Source organism: Ptychodera flava, chromosome 15 (assembly GCF_041260155.1).
Source record: "Ptychodera flava strain L36383 chromosome 15, AS_Pfla_20210202, whole genome shotgun sequence".
NCBI classification, from domain to species: domain Eukaryota; kingdom Metazoa; phylum Hemichordata; class Enteropneusta; family Ptychoderidae; genus Ptychodera; species Ptychodera flava.
In genome coordinates this window covers 36970986-36989599 of record NC_091942.1, presented here as the reverse complement: position 1 = coordinate 36989599, position 18614 = coordinate 36970986, and the positions used below count along the sequence as shown (strand labels likewise).

Here is an 18614-nt window from a genome sequence, read left to right as displayed (position 1 = left end):
GTATAACTGTCCACGTAAGTTCGCCTTTTCGGTGTAATTGTGGCCACAAGCACAATTGCTAGAAACTGAAAAAAAATCAGTGTAATAGAACATAATGGCTAGTGTCATACTCGTTATAGACCATCCTCCAAATCGACACTCATGAACAATGTTACATTTGAGCTGTGTTAGCTCGTATGGACAATCACAGTACATGAAATCAATTCTTTCATGTAACACAACTTATCTCAATAACATTCAAAGAAAGCGCTTTCAATGATGCACTTTTTCTCGACAGAATCAATTGCTTTTAACGAAAACTGCACAGAAGGCCCTTCCAGTGTCTGTGTGATCAAGACACACAATGCCTATCATAAATACACGATATTCTGTTAAAGTTCACTATTAATGTTACATATCCCTCTCTGTAGTATCGTTCACGTCGACAGACAGGATGTCCAATGACGATACTTTTCTTTCAAGTCATACCAGACGGATACTGAGTATAGGTTATTTAACCACTTTCGAGTATAAGAAAGAATGTTGAAAGATAATAACAGCAATACGAAAAACTTTAATCAGTCAAAAATATTATGGGACTCATTATCAAGATGAATAACAAGATTACAATTCTTGAACTACATGAAAACAGAAACAGTTCAGGGTCTCATATGTTGTCAACGTCTTCGATTTCCATGTACTGCATATAATAGGAGCTGATTTGACAAAAGCGTTTGGAAGTGATTTTTTCCTTGGGTGACTTTAAATTTGTTCGTGCATGGACATCAGCACTGACCGGAAACGGCAACGTTAGCACATATTATTCAAGACTGAGCAAACAGAGCTCCATGGACTGTGACGTGAAACCAGTATCTATTCTAAACTATTCTTCTGATGTAATTATTGCATCGATGTATTTGTTTAACATGATCTTTCAAACGAACTGATGTGGTGTTTCCGTCTTTAATTGTTGCAAAACGAGGAATAAGTCAATTAGAATGTCAATAAGAGATTCTAATCCTGTTCCATGGAAGACATTACGGTAGTAAGTAGGACATTCCATTGAGTTGATTGCCCAGCCAGTCAAAGGTGAGTTTGTTCACGCGTGTTCTTTCAAGGTTATGTTGTCGGTAATTCCGACGTTCTTCCGAGTAGCCAGAATGAGTAAGCCCGTTGCAATTCTCTTCATAGACCTCCTTCCCATATTATGGCTCTCTGTCTCTGGCTGCAGTGTGAATTGAAAGCGGCATTTTGCGTTTCAGACGTATAAAACAATGAATTTAAGTGATCTGTGTTTTGTTGTACGTTAATATTCTATCTGCAGTAAGTATTAAGTAAGCTTATTCTAATCACAGCTTACAGCCAAGTGTCTATGTCGTTCTCAGAAAGGGAAATATGGTCAAAGTCGAGAGCTTAAATGTTGAATTAATATCTTATTTTCTTTTTATCCTAACATCAAACTGCGTCGATGTACCACTAGATGCGAAAGATTACTATGATCTTACTCATAGCTGCAACTAAGAAAGTGATGATATAAGATGGCGACTTTATAGTGAAAACACTATCGAGGTATTCACAATATCATTTCTAATTACATCAAAGTTACTTCTGCCTTCAATGTATTGAATGTTTATACTTTCTTAAAACGTTTTGCTAGTATTGAGTTTAATCTTTTCTACAAATTAAATATGATGATTTCCGGGGGCAAGAGAAGTGGATTTCACAAAACGTCAGCAATCTAAATACTCTAGCACAAAGAAAAGAAAGGGGCAAAATGTACAACCTCTCTCGCGCTACAGTTCTGTTAAACATAAGAATTTGTAAAAGTGCTCAGGAACGTTCAGAGAACATGGTAACAGTAGCCAATTCAGCTCTGCACAGCTCATATTTGTTTATTGTTCTTTACAATTTTGGCAAGGTTGAAGGCCGGGTGACTGAGATTGAAATGAACAATTTTACAAAATAACGTATTCCTAGTGAATCAGTTACTTTAAATGTATAAATGCCCTCCCCTAAGAAAAGCACATTCGGTTTTCAAGTTTCTCTTTCTCTCCCTCCCGCCCCTCTCTCTCTTTCTCTCTCTCTCTCTCTGATTAAAATCAGATGTAGAGAACTTCGCCTCTCGCTACTGTGAGACGGCGACGTCTATACTTGCGCGATATTATCTTGCTTTCGCCTCTCTCAGTAGTGAGGCGACAGCAATAGAATATCGCGTAAGTATAGAGGTCGCCGTTCTCTATGGGATGGGACCGCAATACTTTTTGGAAATAGGCGACCTGGATAGACCAATGGCTCGCCCATATCAAGAGGTCTCGAACACTACTGTTGGCGGATAGAGTTTCGTAGAAAATTACACTAAAAACACACTGTTGTCCCGTCCCGATCATCCTGCTAACTGATCTTACGCACGTAGTCAACAACACGCGGGTCACAGGTCAGTTATCATCATGATACAATGACGTCACTGGAAAATCCACAGTGCACAGAGTGACAAACTGTATGCACGAACCATAGCTCTGCATGGCAGGGCTGTGTATTACCGGCGTTATACGGCCTCCCACCACATAGGAGGCCGTATAACGCCGGTAACGCACAGCCCTGCTACGCAGAGCTAGCACGAACCATAGCTTGGCATTTTCATGTTGGCTTTCAGATACGTCGAGGTCATTACAATCCTACATGAATCTTTTCAGACGTGAACACCATAAGCTTATAGAGTCAGACCAACAATAGGTATCTGAGTGCTACAGTGAATCACTGCCTTCATTTCAACATGTATAGGGGTCAAACAGTACATGTATGGTTGAGCTCCTTATTTAGAAACAGCCTTCAAAAGCAGCGTCCCGGGACTACACCGCGAAGTACAAATAATACTTCAGGCTCACACGATGTAAACCACTTTTCCGTGCTATTATTAAACGCTTGGTTTCGCCATTCTATTGACGCCTTGATCAGATGATTTGTAGAGGGACTATGCTCTTATATCGCACACAATTTTTAATTTACGAATTTGAAATTGATGTAAAACACAAACAAAAGCGCACTCAATAATTGAATAATTGAACAGTTTAATGGCAGTTTCAAGTGATTTCGCAGGCTCTATCTCTTTGAGGAAGAAACCAACAGAAAATACCGTGGAAATTTCATACACAGAAGCCGAGAATGTTCACTGGAGCGAAAGTCCGATATCTTTACTCATATAGCGTCTTCCCCTCTATTCTACAAGTTTATGCTGTTGCCTGCCGTTGACCATCGATTCGTTCAGTGTTACAGCGTGTTCGCTCCATTCCACCGATTCAAGCTACAGCCATGGGGTAGCACACCTCCATGGTACAAGGTAGACCGCTCCCGGTTCTTCAAGTATAGAGACGATGGTGTAACCACGAGGACCGTGGTGTAACCATGACTTACAATAGCTACATTAGTGATGTCATAAAGGAGATGAAATCAATAGAAACAAATTCCACCTACAATTTAACAAAGTCTTATCTCTTTAAATGGTTATGCGGAAAGCCTATTGTTGTTAAACTACTCTCTGCCGTCCTTGTAAGAGAACAGATTACCGGAAGTAAGACTATCGTTAACATACTTCCGGGAATCACGACAGTGGGAAGGCGTGGGTTGGAAAAATAGATTACACAGTACTTGGGAAATTACGGGCACCTATGACGGCATGGTATAAATACCAGGGGAAAGTTGTTGGTCATTTCAGAAACTGCTCTCACTGAGTAACATATATCTTATTGAAGTTGACTTGGAATAAGCTCCCCCACATCACTTTCGAATTCTCCTACAGAGACGGCTACAGAATGGAGAAGCTTGTGTCGAACGAAAAGTCAACGGAGGCAAAACCTGCAATGCAACCGGGAGAACCTGCCAAAGTTTCCGCGACAAGTTTGTCATATTCAAGCGACTCAAAACCAGAAGTAACTGCCACCGAGACCAGTTCTCATGGAAATGACGTTTGCCTTTACGATGAGTATAATGGCTACGATAATTGCTTGACCACAAAAGACTCTTATACAACCATTGCTTTCCCACAAACACTTTCGGACACAAGAATCGATGCAGTGTCTCAGCCATTATCCCTCTTTGTTGGTCAGAGTGACGGCCACTTAGAATCGGTCAGAGTGCAAAGCGACACAGAGACATCTGGCCAGAGAAAGGACAAGCTAGTCCAGAAAACTCGTCACCAACCGAGAAACGGTCACAGTGTGAAGCGCCAACAAAAATGTTCCAAAGTCGAACGTGACGTCACGAACTTTTACCGAAGGTTAAGCATATTTCTATACATTGTCGGCTTTCTCGGCGTCGCCGGAACAATAACATTCTGGGTGTTGTCTTACACATCGGTGTTCACCACAGATCGCGATGTTTTAGCCTGGTCATTCACAATAGCAACCATCTGTCTCATGGTCATTGCCATATTTTCCGACGTCAAATCGAGAAGACACAGACGTGAAATGAAAGCCATGCACAAAGAAAGTCGCTATGGCAACTACGGGCAACAGAACCGAAATATCTATATTGGTCCACATCCAGCTACTCTTGGCGCACAAAAGCTAAAGAAGGGATCCAAATAAATTAAAGGTTAGTGACATATGCACAATTTAAAGAATTTTCGGCGACATTCTTGAAAGTATTAGATATTTTAGTGAGTGGTAGTGTCGTTAGATTTAATGTCAATTTCAAAAATTCACACGATTTTAACAGAGTTATTTCCTGCATGAGTGCACACAAATCTAGGTTTCAGGTGTGACTGTAACTGTGAGGTATATGATAATCATAGTAATATAACAACTTGGCTATCTTTCATGCGCGCCAAAATATCAAATTTCACCAGAGAATAGATATTTAAACAACCTATCGATTACATACAACCGAGTAAATGTGGTGTGCTTCAATATTTAAATTTTCATCATAAATATCCCAGAACATTTCCTATTTTCAGAAGTTTGTTAAATTTCTCTCATGAGCTCAAAGCCACAATTCTCACATTATTAAAATGATGTCAGTATGACCTTTAAGTAGTTGATTGCAATGGCTTTGAAAACATATAGCGTGATGTTAATTTATCAGACAGATATACTCAGTGTAATTTCATGGACAAATATTAATGTTTGCCTTGCGTGTACTGCAATGAGGTGGGATAATTGTTTTACTGTCGGTGACATAACAGGGACAAACAAAACATGTCTTCGAGCTGCTAAAATTCGAAGTATACGATACGGCATACAATATTTTCTACGACACTAATATCAGACATTTCTGACCTAACATTTAGCATAGAATTCCTACAGCTTGTCTGTATTGAGAAATTATGATTTGTCTTTAAAAATGTGTATGTATTGATTATCCGTTTGCGGATATAAATATAAATAATAAGTCTGTGTTTAGAATACGTCTATGTTTAAGAGACGTCATGATTCAGAAAGTGTTCAATAACAGCAGCATGCTCTCTCCGACAGTTTTTACAGATGAGCCATCAGCGTGACCTCATCACATCGACAGATGACCTCATTTCAACGCAGCCTTCACCAAGTGTCAAGAAAGAGACTAGTAATGACTTACATAACGTTCTTGTTTGAATGAGCCCGGTCAATGCTACTTCAGCGAATTGCGGAAATAGGATCATTGAAGGACAAACAACCAACAAACGATCTTACACAGCGAAGAGAAACAGGAAGTCCATTGAGTCACGATTTGTTTGTTGAAAAGCCCCGAGTATATAACACACAACGAGGAAGGAAAAATACATTGCCTTGGTTAACCATAAAAATTCCAGACTGACTCGCTGTGAGTCACTGGATAGTCCAATGAGTATTATTAACCTGGTATGGTCATCAACTTGACGTCATGTATAGTCCACGGGAGTCCCCAGGGTATAGTCCGCAGACAGACGGCAGCATATCTTGATGTTTGTGAGCAAACTGTCATATTTTAGTTACGATGTGTAGAGTTAGATAGGTTAGAGAAAGCTTGGCAACACTAGAGGAAATGACCAACTCAGTGCTTATCTGTTTACATTCAAATCGCTTTATCAGCTGAACTGAAGAATGCTAATAATAAAGCTGGGGAGCTCTTGTGAACACTGAATGGCAGCAGATGAGCGCCCCCGTACGGTGGTTGGACAGTTTCCGTGAAGTGTACATTAAATTCAGGTTGTGAAATTTCAGTAAGGCTGAAGAACCATTATCTTGTAGTTTTATTATATATATATTATATATAATATTCATATTATTTGATTATTTATATATCTGCATTCACGCGATGGATCATAAAAAGAAGTTGGATAAAGGGAAGATTATCATGTGCTGTACCATTGCTTCTTGCTCAGTAATCTCATTCAGCAACAAATATGTTATCACATGTCTAATTTATCTTTTGTTATAACATTTCTTATGTCTAATGCCGATAATGCCATTTACACGTCAAATGAGTACACGTTTGACATATTAACGACACATATCAGTGGATAATTTACAGGTAGCTATTACATCTGATGTTATGTTATATTTTTACACAACATATTTCCTTGTTTCGCTCGTAATTTAATTATTTTGTGTTTTAATTTTCAAATTTGTGCTTTGATACCAGAATAAATATGGTGAACAATATGTTGATTATCTCCAGTTTTTCTGTCCGGTTTTAAAAGACAATCAAGGGGAAATTGAAGAGGAACTGAAAGCCCTCACCTTGGAATTGTGTGTTAATAAAAGTTTATTTAAAGGAAATGGGATTGCAGTACAATAAATGAGTTCTGGTTATAGTGTACGGTAACGAAACAGTCCGTAACCTTTGACCTGCTGATGTGCAATGTAATGGTACTGTACCTGAAAAAAATATCGAAAATATTGGAATGTGATTTTATAGAGCTGCTATATATTTGTTATAATTACTGTACATCTGTATGTGATGGTCACTCCACTTCATTAGCTATGGTAAAACTTTAATCGAGAAAGTTGTTCCCGGGATCGTCTCAGAACATGACCTTTAACTTTCAGATTTTGATCTACTAATTTTTTCCTGCCTGATCATCGTTTGCATTCCTGAAATAAATTAAATCGATAGACTTGTACACTTGATGTGGTAGAAAGCGGGCGTGGCTACAAAGATGACAGACCACAGTTCAAATAATACTGTTCCATCAGTGCCGCCACGCAACCGCTGCGTTTTCGCTTCGGATAAATTTTTGATGTTTTCCTTGTACTAAATCACGTCACAATAACGGGTATCAAGGATCAAACCTGTGCAGAATTTTCTGCATCATGGTTCTAGAATTGATCCTGAATCAGCGACACAGATCTGTGTCGTAGTGAACTGGCTGGTTGCTTTTCTTACGGCGCTGAGTGTACCCCGGGATGACCTTACCTCAAACGATAACCCGCCTCCGTAATACCCTTATATTCACATGTAAGTCTTAGGTGTTGTCATGAGGAACTATATGCTGACGTCACATGAAATTTTCTCACTATGTTGCCTGAAAGGTAAACATGCCTCAGCTTTTGCATACAAAGCTCCCTCTAGCGATATTATCTATAAAACAAGCAGATCTCCTCAACGGCTATTGGGGACGCTATACATCTCACTTCTCTTTCTCTTTTGTCAAAGATGTTGTGCTCTATTTTGCATGATTTTAATGAAAGGTTGATGACGTCAGTTGTCGATTTCAAAATGATATACTCGACACTAAAAACAAGGCAAAGGTCTCAAAGCATTTTCTTTATTAACACACAGTAATTTAAAATCGAGACAAATAACATATTTTGAAACCATCTTTTTCGAGGTCTTCAAAACATCGGGATGGAAACTTTAAACTGTACTCATTCAATGCCGACTCTCAAGTTACTTATTTTGCCTAATACATATTGATTGTGTCAACGCTATCCATTAGACTCTGGTTCACAATTTCTGAATAATTCATCGGTCACAGCCTGACGTATTTGATATTTACCCATAGAGAGAGAAAACAAAGGTGACCTAATTACAGGAGAAGTGCCAAGCACATTTTGGAGGAGATGAATACCCAGGTCACGTAACCTTCCTTGAAATCCAAACTACCTCCGTTTTGACGATTTCATATAAGCTGTTATCGTCTTCAAGGCCATATCAGTGCGTTTTGGATAGTGGAAAGATAATTCTCAGTAAATTCCCGATGTTAAATATCTCTGCTTTACGGAGGAATGCTACTCGACCGAAAGAACGTGATGGTATTATTCAACACGTTTCACATCTAACTTAAAACAGCACTGTTTCATTAGTGGTGAGAAATCTCGTTGATTGACTGATTTTAGAAATCGAAACTTGAAACCCAAGCGAAGCATGTTAATACATTGGCCTTGATATTTACTGCAAAATCACTGCCAAGAGATCACAGTGCAACACACGCCTCTGGCCTTATTCTTTCAAATTGCGTTTACTCAGAAATTCCAGGGGGAGTATTGTATTCCTTAGATGGAGATATGATGGATTTCACTGGCAAAACATGGTGCATCAGAGTAATTGCAGGATGTATACGGATGATGATATGACTTGTAAAGGGAACTTTGTGTAATAAGCCAAATAGTGCTGGCTACTCAAGGGAAAATATTAAGGATTCGAAGCGGAATTGTTGGTCAAATTCAACAGCATGTCTGGACAGCGAAATGTTAAAAACGTGACAAATAAAGCTTAGGCACAAAGTGAGTTAAAGTGATCAAGTGGATAAAGATAGAAAACTTTAAACCTACAGCAGGATGAAAGGAGGAAAAATGTACACAATAAAATATGAAAAGGGGGTCCTTCTCTGATTAAATTAACGCTATGAACTTACTGACCTAAATGTTTAAAGACTGCACGCACTGAGGTTCGATGGCCTTTGCCTTGATGTATATGAACTGTGGACGAAATGGAATTCTCTGCTGCAAGGTGATTGGCCAATCTATTGCCTGATTTGACTACCTTAGAGCTGGCAGTTTAAATGTCGTAGTTCATTTATCCGGGTAGCAAGAGAACTGAGTGAGTTTCGATGACAATGATGGATACCTCAGTGTAGTGTGCAGTTCTGTGATGTCTGCGAATGGCATCTCTATTCTTCATGAGGTGAGTATAAACGATTGGCTACATTGCAATGGTGGTTGTGAGAGACTCGACAGGGATCAACGATTCCTCCAAGTCCATCAATGTCATGTGGCGGCAAAATCAAAGCATTTTCTTCAAAACTACCCTAAATCACAGTCAATCTGTTTTCAAGACGTGAAGTATTGTGGCATATCTCTCCCCATGTACAGACAAACGATGGTTTCCTTGTCTACCAGACTGTCTTAAACACATATATACGAACGTTTGTACGTATAGGCCCCCTACGTATGTTTATGTTTGTATGTTTGTACACGTATGTGTGAGATTCTTTGTAATATAACAACATAGTGCGAGGTAAACTCGTACTATACAACATAATACGAGGTAAACTCGTACTATAAAAACTAATCTTTATTGTAATCTAAAACGATTTTTGTGTTAAAAAGGTTTACGAATTCGAAGGGATAAATGGGATATATTGTTGCTATTTTGAGAGAATATTTTGGCTTTTCATCCCTTTTAGGCCACGCTTCTTCGTTTGGCAATTTGGTTTTTGTTTGAGTGTCTCGTTAATTAGCCTTAAATACTACCGCATTCTTCAGTTATTTATTTCAAAGACATTTCATTAGTTCTGCTGATGCCTCTTTCCCAACAATCATAAATTCAATAATAGTGTTATTGTAAAACATTGTGTGACTTGCATGAATCCGATTGGCAATGGAGACGACTTACTTCAGTGCAACAACTGTTCATTCCAAGCATGCTGTTTCTAGAGTATTAGGTATACTTCGTGATGACTGATGTTTGAAATCACTCAGATCACTAATAAGTGCTGTCAGACCGGTGAGGTGGATACAGGTTTCATAAAACATTCGCTCACCGCTTCTATTGCTTCACCAGAAAAATCCGAGAAACAATATTTTCCTTGCCATATATGGAGGTTTTTTGTACTGTTGACGCTGATAGAAGAATGGCCATAGGCTGTCATAAATCTACTCCCACTCTAAGACTCTCACTGTCACATCTATACGTCTCAGTGCTTCCAAAAACCTTAATGTCTTCATTCACGTGATATAATGCCAATATGTCAAGTAAGTCTCTGTCGTTCTGATTCGACGAGAGCTCAGGCTGACTATGGTAAAAATTACGCTTGTGCTAAAACTGGCCCCTGAACTAGCATAGAAGGTTAATGCCGAGAAAAAATTAAAACATAGATAGCAGAGAGGGAATTCCCCCCTCGACTGTCGATGATAAAAAGCGTTTTAACAGTCGGCGTTGAAAATAATTACTTGACTAAATACATGGAGATAATAAAAAGAGTAATGTAAAAGTTTAAAAATTTTGCTTTTAGAACTGTTCCTTTTCAGAGCATTTAACGATTTTACGTTCGTTTCGCTATGTCAGTGTTGCTGTCACTATTTGTCCTCTGCTTCAGTTCCATTCAATGCATAGCAGAATACGTGTGTTAGATATCTCTCTCGTCATCGATGCTTGGTCCCGGGCGCTTAGGGACTGGACATAAATTACAGGGGGGGGGGGTGGGCCGGTGTTTTTCGAAAAACCGCTGCGTAAAAAATAGTGACCCTTAAAAAGTTCATGCTCATAAATTAGTGACCCTCCCCCTTATCCGTGCATGAAAATAAGTGACCCTCCCCTGTTACTCAATACCCCCCAAAAAAAACCCGCAATGTGTTAAAGACCCCCTTCTGACTTGCTATACTTTTTAAGTCGCCCTCCCGAAAGGAAGGCAAAATGTGGCCGATTTAACGCATTTTCCAAAAAATATCAAATCATATGTGTGTGATAATTCATGTAAATGTACTTTGCTTGAAGTGGCAGGTAAAAAGTGCATGCCTGTACAAAAAATGTAATTTTTAGATTTTATCGATAATGTTGATTCACTATACATGTAGTCGACTATAAGAAAACTACGAACGTGTATTTTCCAGTATAAAACTAGCTATATCTGTTCATATACAGATGTTTAATAACTGATATAGATATACTTGATTAGCATGGGTTGTTTACAAGTGCACATGTGAACAAGATATTTGATTTTGGAATTTCTCTCAAAATGTTGATCCACTGTACATGGGAGTCTATGACAAAACTATACATGGGAGTCTATGACAAAACTGTCAAAAAATTTTCAGAATTAAAAATTTGCACTATTTGTGCATATATGGACCCTGAATAATTGACATAATTGTGCTTGATTAGAAGAGGGTGGTAAAATGTGCATCTGTGTACAATAACTTTGTTTTTGGAATTTCACATAAAATGTTGATCCACTATACATGGGAGTCTATGACAAAACTGTAAAAAAAAATTTTCAGAATTAAAAATATGCACTATTTGTGTATATATGACCCTGAATAATTGACATAATTGTGCTTGATTAGAAGAGGGTGGTAACACGTGCATCTGTGTACAATAACTTTGTTTTTGGAATTTCGCATGAAATATGGATCCATTATACATTGTAGTCTATGAAGAAACTATGAGTAATTTTTTTTAAATACAAAACTTGGCAAATCTGTGCATTTATGTATGCTTGATTATTGATATTTATGTTCTTGATTAGACTAGAGTGGTTACAAGTCCATGTGTGTGCAAGAAATTTGATTTTGGAATTTCACCGAAATGTTGATTCACTATACATGGCAGTCTATGGTGAAACCCTATGAATAATTTTTTTCCAATACAAAAATAGGAAAATCTGTGCATTTATGTACACTCAATTATCGGTACTAATGTTCATGATTAGACTAGAGTGGTTTCAAGTCAATGGTTGTGCAAGAAATTTGATTTTGGCATATCACTTAAATGTCTATTCACTTTACATGGCAGTCTATGATGTAACTATGAATAATTTTTTTCGAATACAAAAATAGGAAAATCTGTGCATTTATGTACACTTGATTATTGGTATTAATGTTCATGATTAGACTAGAGTAGTTTCAAGTCAATGGGTGTGCAAGAAATTTGATTTTGGAATTTCACTGAAATGTCCATTCACTAAACATGGCAGTCTATGATGAAACTATGAATAATTTTTTTCCAATACAAAACTTGGTAAACCTGTGCATTTATGTACACCTTATTATTAGAATTAATATTCATGATTAGACTAGAGTGGTTTCAAGTCAATGGTTGTGCAAGAAATTTGATTTTGGAATTTCACCAAAATGTTGATTCACTATACATTGTAGGCTATGAGGAAACTACAAATAACTCATAGGTTATCTGATCCTAAATTGTTATTCAAAAGTTGTTCGACCTGAAGCTTCCAGTTGTTATTGATGACACTATGCACTATTCTGAACAGTTTGTATTCTGTCAATGTCCTCAAAAAATTAAAAAATGTACATACAGCGACATGAACGTTTGACACCGACCTATACCCAATGTATTGTCAATGGGAGAATGATGTCAAATAAGTAATCTCCCAAATTGTTATTGAAAGAGTCATTATAAGGGACAGTTATGCACAATAGTGTTGAATAAGTAGAAATCATGACAACTTAAATCAATGTGGCTGCTTGGATCATCAATACATTGTTTATTATACCTGAACTTTGCGCCCGAAGGGCGCGCCGAAAATGGTAATGGCAGAAAATGAAAGTGCCAGGAGGTATTTTCTTTTTTCAGTATTCCATAACGTGCACATGCAATTTCAGTTTTGATGCATGAAAAAAGGTGACCCTCCCCCATAGGCTTGCACAAAATTTTATGACCCTTCAAAAATGCTTGCGCGAAAAATGGCGACCTACCCCAAAAAAACACCGGCCCCCCCCCTGTAATTTGTGTCCAGTCCCTTAATTACCATTTTATGCGTCGCTCAATTGTTGATTCTGTTTTCTCCTTTCTGGGTGATAAGACTACGTTGAAAACAAAAATCAAATGCAAAAAATATATAATGTTGGTATAATATAATAGCATTAGCCCTTCCGCAGGTAGATAGACTCTTCAGTTCGCGTTATATGGCACGAGCCGCTCTTGTTGCCAGATCTCTCCAGCGGCAGGGCCATTGCCAAAGTGTATACCAGAAACTGCATCAGATACATACATGTGAAACCTGACAGCATATAGGTCAAGCACACAACTGAGTACTCATCTCATTTATGCGAGAAAAATAGTCAGTGTGATTACAAAATTAAGTATGGAACAAGAAATAAACAAAATATTACATAATAATTCGTGAATGTGATTTTGTCTCTCTGTCAATCTGCAAAATGTTCGCTTGTACGCAAGATCCTAGGATTGTGAATCAACAATTAGTCATCCTAGTGTTTGTCGGTTGTTCTATTAGGTGGTGCAACTTACTACTAGTGCTCGCCTTCATCAGTGGTGTCGCTATGATTGATGGCCAGATTAAAGATTTTTCACACTTTATGACATCAAAACTCTCGTTCAATACAGAGAAAAACAAAAGATTCAGCAGTAAATTTATTTGTCTGTTTTTTCATTGATCCTCTCGGCAACCAACAAGATTGGTCATCATGGGAACCGTTTTCACTGTAGAAATATGATGAGGAAGGACCGTCCCTCTGATCACTGAGGCCAATAAGAAAATCGACCCCTTTGGCGACAATTTGGTATAATACGAGTGTACACTGCATTTTTTGAAACCATGTGATCACGTACAAGTTTGAAAGAAAGTGAAGGAAAAATTGTCGTTATCATGTGAGTGTTCTTTTGATGTCACTTTTATAGCCAACTATCATGTATAAACCACTTGTTACACAAAAGTTAAACCGCCATGAAATAGCAAATGTTTTCGTCCAGAAAATTAAAGAGGTAATGGGTACGTTAAAGACACATTTAAGAGATAAAGGTTTGATACAAAAAAAGGAAAGTTGTTCCCCTTTTAGTGTTAACTTCCTAATTTGGTACATTGGCGTCAGTTGTGTCAAGTGGTGTTATGTTTGAGATGAAACAAAAAACGAAAGTAAAACAAGAACAATAGTGAATGATTTAATTTTAGAGAGAAAAATAACATTTACACCTGTATTGGTTAAGATAGTTATAAAAAATATTTTACATAAAGATAATTAAATATATTATAATGCAAATATAATTTGAATTGTCGATTTCTTTGACTAACACACACCGCATTAAATGCATTTGTATCCAAGGAAATATTCATTTGTGTAGAGACAATATGTATTAATGCAATTTAAGTCATGTATACAAAGACACACAATGTATGTACATTAATACATGGATTTTCTCAGTATAAAACAGGTCATGGAACATGTTGTGAAATATGTTCCACTCTTAAATAACTTCTAAACATAGGACAATAGAAGGACAATAATTCATAATTTTTCTCTCTGAAATTGCTGTTGTATTACCAAGTTCTATTGTTTGAATAACTATTTAACACGTTATTTTACATTATCATCACAGAATGGTGATTATATTACACCACAATGTAAAATTATTATTATGTTGATGCGGAAACGAAGTTTTATTTTGCCATCTTTACCAAATTCTGGATACAGAATGTAAACAAAACAGTTTTAGGGGTTATAACGATGATGGATCAGTATACTGTATATTACGAGTACGGGGACAGACATACGTTGAATAATGCAAGTCAGCAACCGAACCTGTAAACTGCTGAGCAAAGCTCTCATTTTTGCATCTTATACTACAACACTGAATACAAGTATATCTTAAAACATAGTTCAATATCCATGTATAAAAACGCGGAGTGGCTTCACATTATCCTTAGCTTGTTCTTCCTTGTTGAATTGCATGGATTTTATGCGGATCACGTCGCAGTACCTGCGCAAGGATCCATGCCATAGTTAAAGTAGGAAAGGTGACTTCTACACAAGTAATAGTTTTCCACATGAGACAACGCTTCCGCAGTTTATGTGTTTAAATATCGATGATGTTGTTCAGGAATGAGGATAATGTGATTGGAAAGGAAAAGAATGATTACACATGATGGCCTTGTACGTTCAATATAAACTTCAGATTTCACTTAAAAACCGCTTGCTCACGGTTCTTTAATGTAGATAACGTCTTTCTACTGTAGCACTTAAATGTAATTACTGCTTTCAGGTTTTAAATAGACAATTTATTAGTCTTTCTAAAAAGTTCCTTCCGCAGAAAAGGCTAAATACCATTAAAATAATTGCGCAAGAAACTATCAAGCTTCGTATGTTCCGATTATTACCTAATAGGCTTGGCTACTGATAAGAATGGTGATAGGGTTTGCGTTGATGTTACACAACGCGGGAAAACTTCATCAAACTGTGGCGCTTTATATTTTTACTTACTTCATGAACATGATAAACTTTATATTCTATCTGTCACTTAAGATTCATTAATCTCGTTTTTTATCATTCACTCAGTGTAACAAACACAACCAGAGAACTCTTGTGCGACACTATGTCCATGTTCTTGTAGGTACGTGCTGTACTCAAAGGACTTTCCGTTCCAAGTCTTCATTTTCTAATGGCGCCTGAAGCAAGTCAACGGGAAGGAAGATCGATGAAAGGCGTAATTGAAAGTTATTAGGATAGATATATCGATACCGGGATGCGTGTAATACAACCAATTATCAGACGCGAACGCAACTGTCTTAGTAATCATATAGCGCCGTTGAACTGATAAACTGGGAATTTGACTCTTATGTATCAATCTCGATTAGTCAGTACGGTGTGGGCGTCATGTCTTGTGATTGAGACGCAGAAGACAGAGAGAGCAAGAAAATGAGCTGAACGACTTCAGCTTACTGATGGTGAAACGTCGTCATATGTGTATACCTTCAGCAAGCTTTGGGATAGAGAAAGCGCCATGAATACTCTGGAAAGAGAAAAATGACAGTTTTGAATTAAAAAATAATAGTAAACTGATCAATAAAATTCGAAGTTGACCGGAAAATTACGAAAATTTTAAATTATCAATATACTCAGAGACGGAGGAAGACTTTATGAATGGCAAAGAAGCCCGGAATTTTTAATAATATTTCACAAAGTTTTAATCAGCTTTAATGTATGATGCATTTTCGATTTATGTTTGTTTCATTTGTACAGCATCATTTCCTATTTAACTCCAAAAATTTCCAGTATTTAATATGTCAATGTACAGTCTGTATGATGTAATGCTTAAAAAAATTGTTGACAACGGAATTTAATACTGACTGGAATTCAGTTATCGAATTTGCCATAATGTATTGTGTTGGAGAGGCTAAGGGCGATGAATGAAAAAAATTGACTAAATTTCTAAAGAAAATATTGAAAATATTGTCAAACGTTACAGCTATTGCCCTTTTAATGAATAATTTCACGTAAATCAATATCAGAAGCAGAAAAAAGATTGATCAAATTGTACATGAAGAAATGATTTATACAACCAGAGATAGCAATTGCAATTGGAAGAGACCTGATTGTATATTTTAAAGAAACATAAAGGGACCTAGATACCTTATAGATGTACATTGTAATACACATGAGAGAACGCTACAATACGAAATACAAGTGATCATTTATGAATATTTGAAAACGATATTGGATTCAATACCCAATTAACCCTTTGATTTATTTTAAAGTAAGACGGGGAACATATGGGCATTAATGCCTTTCTGGAACTTTATATTTGAACCGGGACATCTTATAAATGTAAAATTTACCGCCTAAAAGAACAGACAACGACGTAATAGTTTTTTGGTGCATTATAGATCAAATAGTATTACACCAAGATAACGTAATCAAAGATAGAACACAAAAGTAACATTCAACAATTTTGTTTCGTGTTTCGGTTAAGGTCTAAGTTACTAATTTTTTTCATATTGATAGGTCTTGCATTGTAATATTTATCAGTGATGAAAATCTAGTTTTGTAAATTATTTCTTAACTCCTGATCTGGTGGAAAAGAATACGTTATGATTGCTTTCTGCAGTATTTAGTACATTACTGAACGTAACCTTTGTCACCTTCCGCAATCATGCCATGGACATCAAAATGGACAAGATTTTTTCAAACATTGTGCGTGTATTTGATGTACCAGAGTGCATTGATAATAATATTCCCCTAAAGATACCTTATTTTAGTGGTGTAAAATATAACAAAATTATCACTGTGGATATGAGAGCCATTGAAAATGTACATCGCTATTGATATTGACCACTTTACCATTATGTACCTTTCTGCTGCGCCGTTTAATGTCTGCTTATTAAAATAAATATCATTTTTGCGAGAGAGTACGCAAATACAAAGAAGAATCCGAACAGTCAACGTAAAAAGTATCTGCCTATTGTGGTCCACGGGTCCATTAAGGCAAACATTTCTTCGGAGCCTCGTTATCGGTAGACAAGGATCAAATTTCCCATTCTTTCCTCATCACCATAGCGCTGTTTTAATGGTATCGCCGGGAGAGATTTAATCTCATTATCATCCAAATCTACCATTACATGCTCAAGTATTTTGGGTGAGCGCATAAAAATAACACTGCTAATCTCTCTTTTCTGATGGTGGTGACGTTGTGTAAAATCATAGACCGTATTCAGGTCTACCTAAGGGCAGTCGTAAAACATGTTCGAGCCGACTGAAGTGTATCTGTTTTAATGCAGTGTACATTGAAGACTGTGCATTGCCTGTCAGCCTTGCGATTAATTAATCACGGTATGTGCTTTCAATTACACGCCATGATCGCTGATCGATGGACGAATGACGAACAGCCCACCTTATTGAACTGTGATGAATTACACTCTGTATCATGCATTAATTTATGGCACTTTAAAATTTTAGAGAGTTTCAGAAATGAATCACTATCAATCAATAAACTTTGTGATGAATTGATTGAAACTAATTGTGAATGGCTTAAAAATGTATTTCAAAATTATTTCACACCTCATTAGCTTCTATTAAGACATATGAGACTGAAAACTGTAAGAAGACACCTATTAACAAAAGATAATTTACTCAAGTGTCATGGGTCAGTAGTATTGTTTTCGAAATTTAAGGCGGGTTGTCATGAAATCAAACATCTTGTGTCTGTAAAAGAAATGGCTTTGGGTTTACCATGTCCTACTTATAACTATATATTAATTGCTTAGATTCGAGGTCCTTTGATCTTTTGTATGACGTCAATGTCACAAAACTGGCACGTTGGAATTTAAGCATGCGAATACGCTAGGAATGGCTCTCGTCACGTGCAAGACACGGGGAAAATGTGGTCAAAGTTTTGAAAATGTAAGGAAAGTAGAAACTGAAACATAGGGAATCAAAACATTTGCAGGCTGAAGCTAAACATTTTATGTTTGGCCAGATAATTTAACCGAATAAGATCCCATCGGCAGCAATATTGTAAAATATGGAAATTAATCATGTAAATTCAAAGTCATGTTTGATCAATTCTCATCGATACGATACCGTAAGTTATCGATAAACAGATTTTGATTTGAATTTCATAAAGCTACTGCTAATGGATAGAATGAAATCTCAAACTTAATATCCATGGAGGTCAAGTAATATAAGGCTGATGTCTTCACTCATACTCAGAAAATGACTACAAGAGAACAAATGATGTCTGACTATGAATTCCCTCATAATAGTAAT

General features: G+C 37.0%; 2 long non-coding RNA genes across 3 annotated transcripts in view; one reads left to right on the top strand and one right to left on the bottom strand.

Annotated features, from left to right (window-relative positions):
* Positions 1 to 533: 533 nt before the first annotated feature.
* On the bottom strand, positions 534 to 2523 carry LOC139152076 (uncharacterized). Its single transcript, XR_011556548.1, has 2 exons — positions 2230 to 2523; positions 534 to 1204 (listed from the first exon to the last, which is right to left on the bottom strand). It is a non-coding gene; the product is annotated as an uncharacterized lncRNA (long non-coding RNA).
* Positions 2524 to 2572: 49 nt separating this feature from the next.
* LOC139152074 (uncharacterized) overlaps positions 2573 to 18614 on the top strand; it is a 52128-nt gene continuing 36086 nt past the window's right edge. The window contains exons 1-3 of one of the 2 annotated variants that reach the window (XR_011556547.1): positions 2573 to 2712; positions 3206 to 4569; positions 5448 to 9060. This is a non-coding gene — a long non-coding RNA (uncharacterized lncRNA). Of the gene's footprint in view, positions 2713 to 3000; positions 4570 to 5447; positions 9061 to 18614 lie in introns of those variants that run through there. The other variant, XR_011556546.1, reaches the window with a different exon arrangement.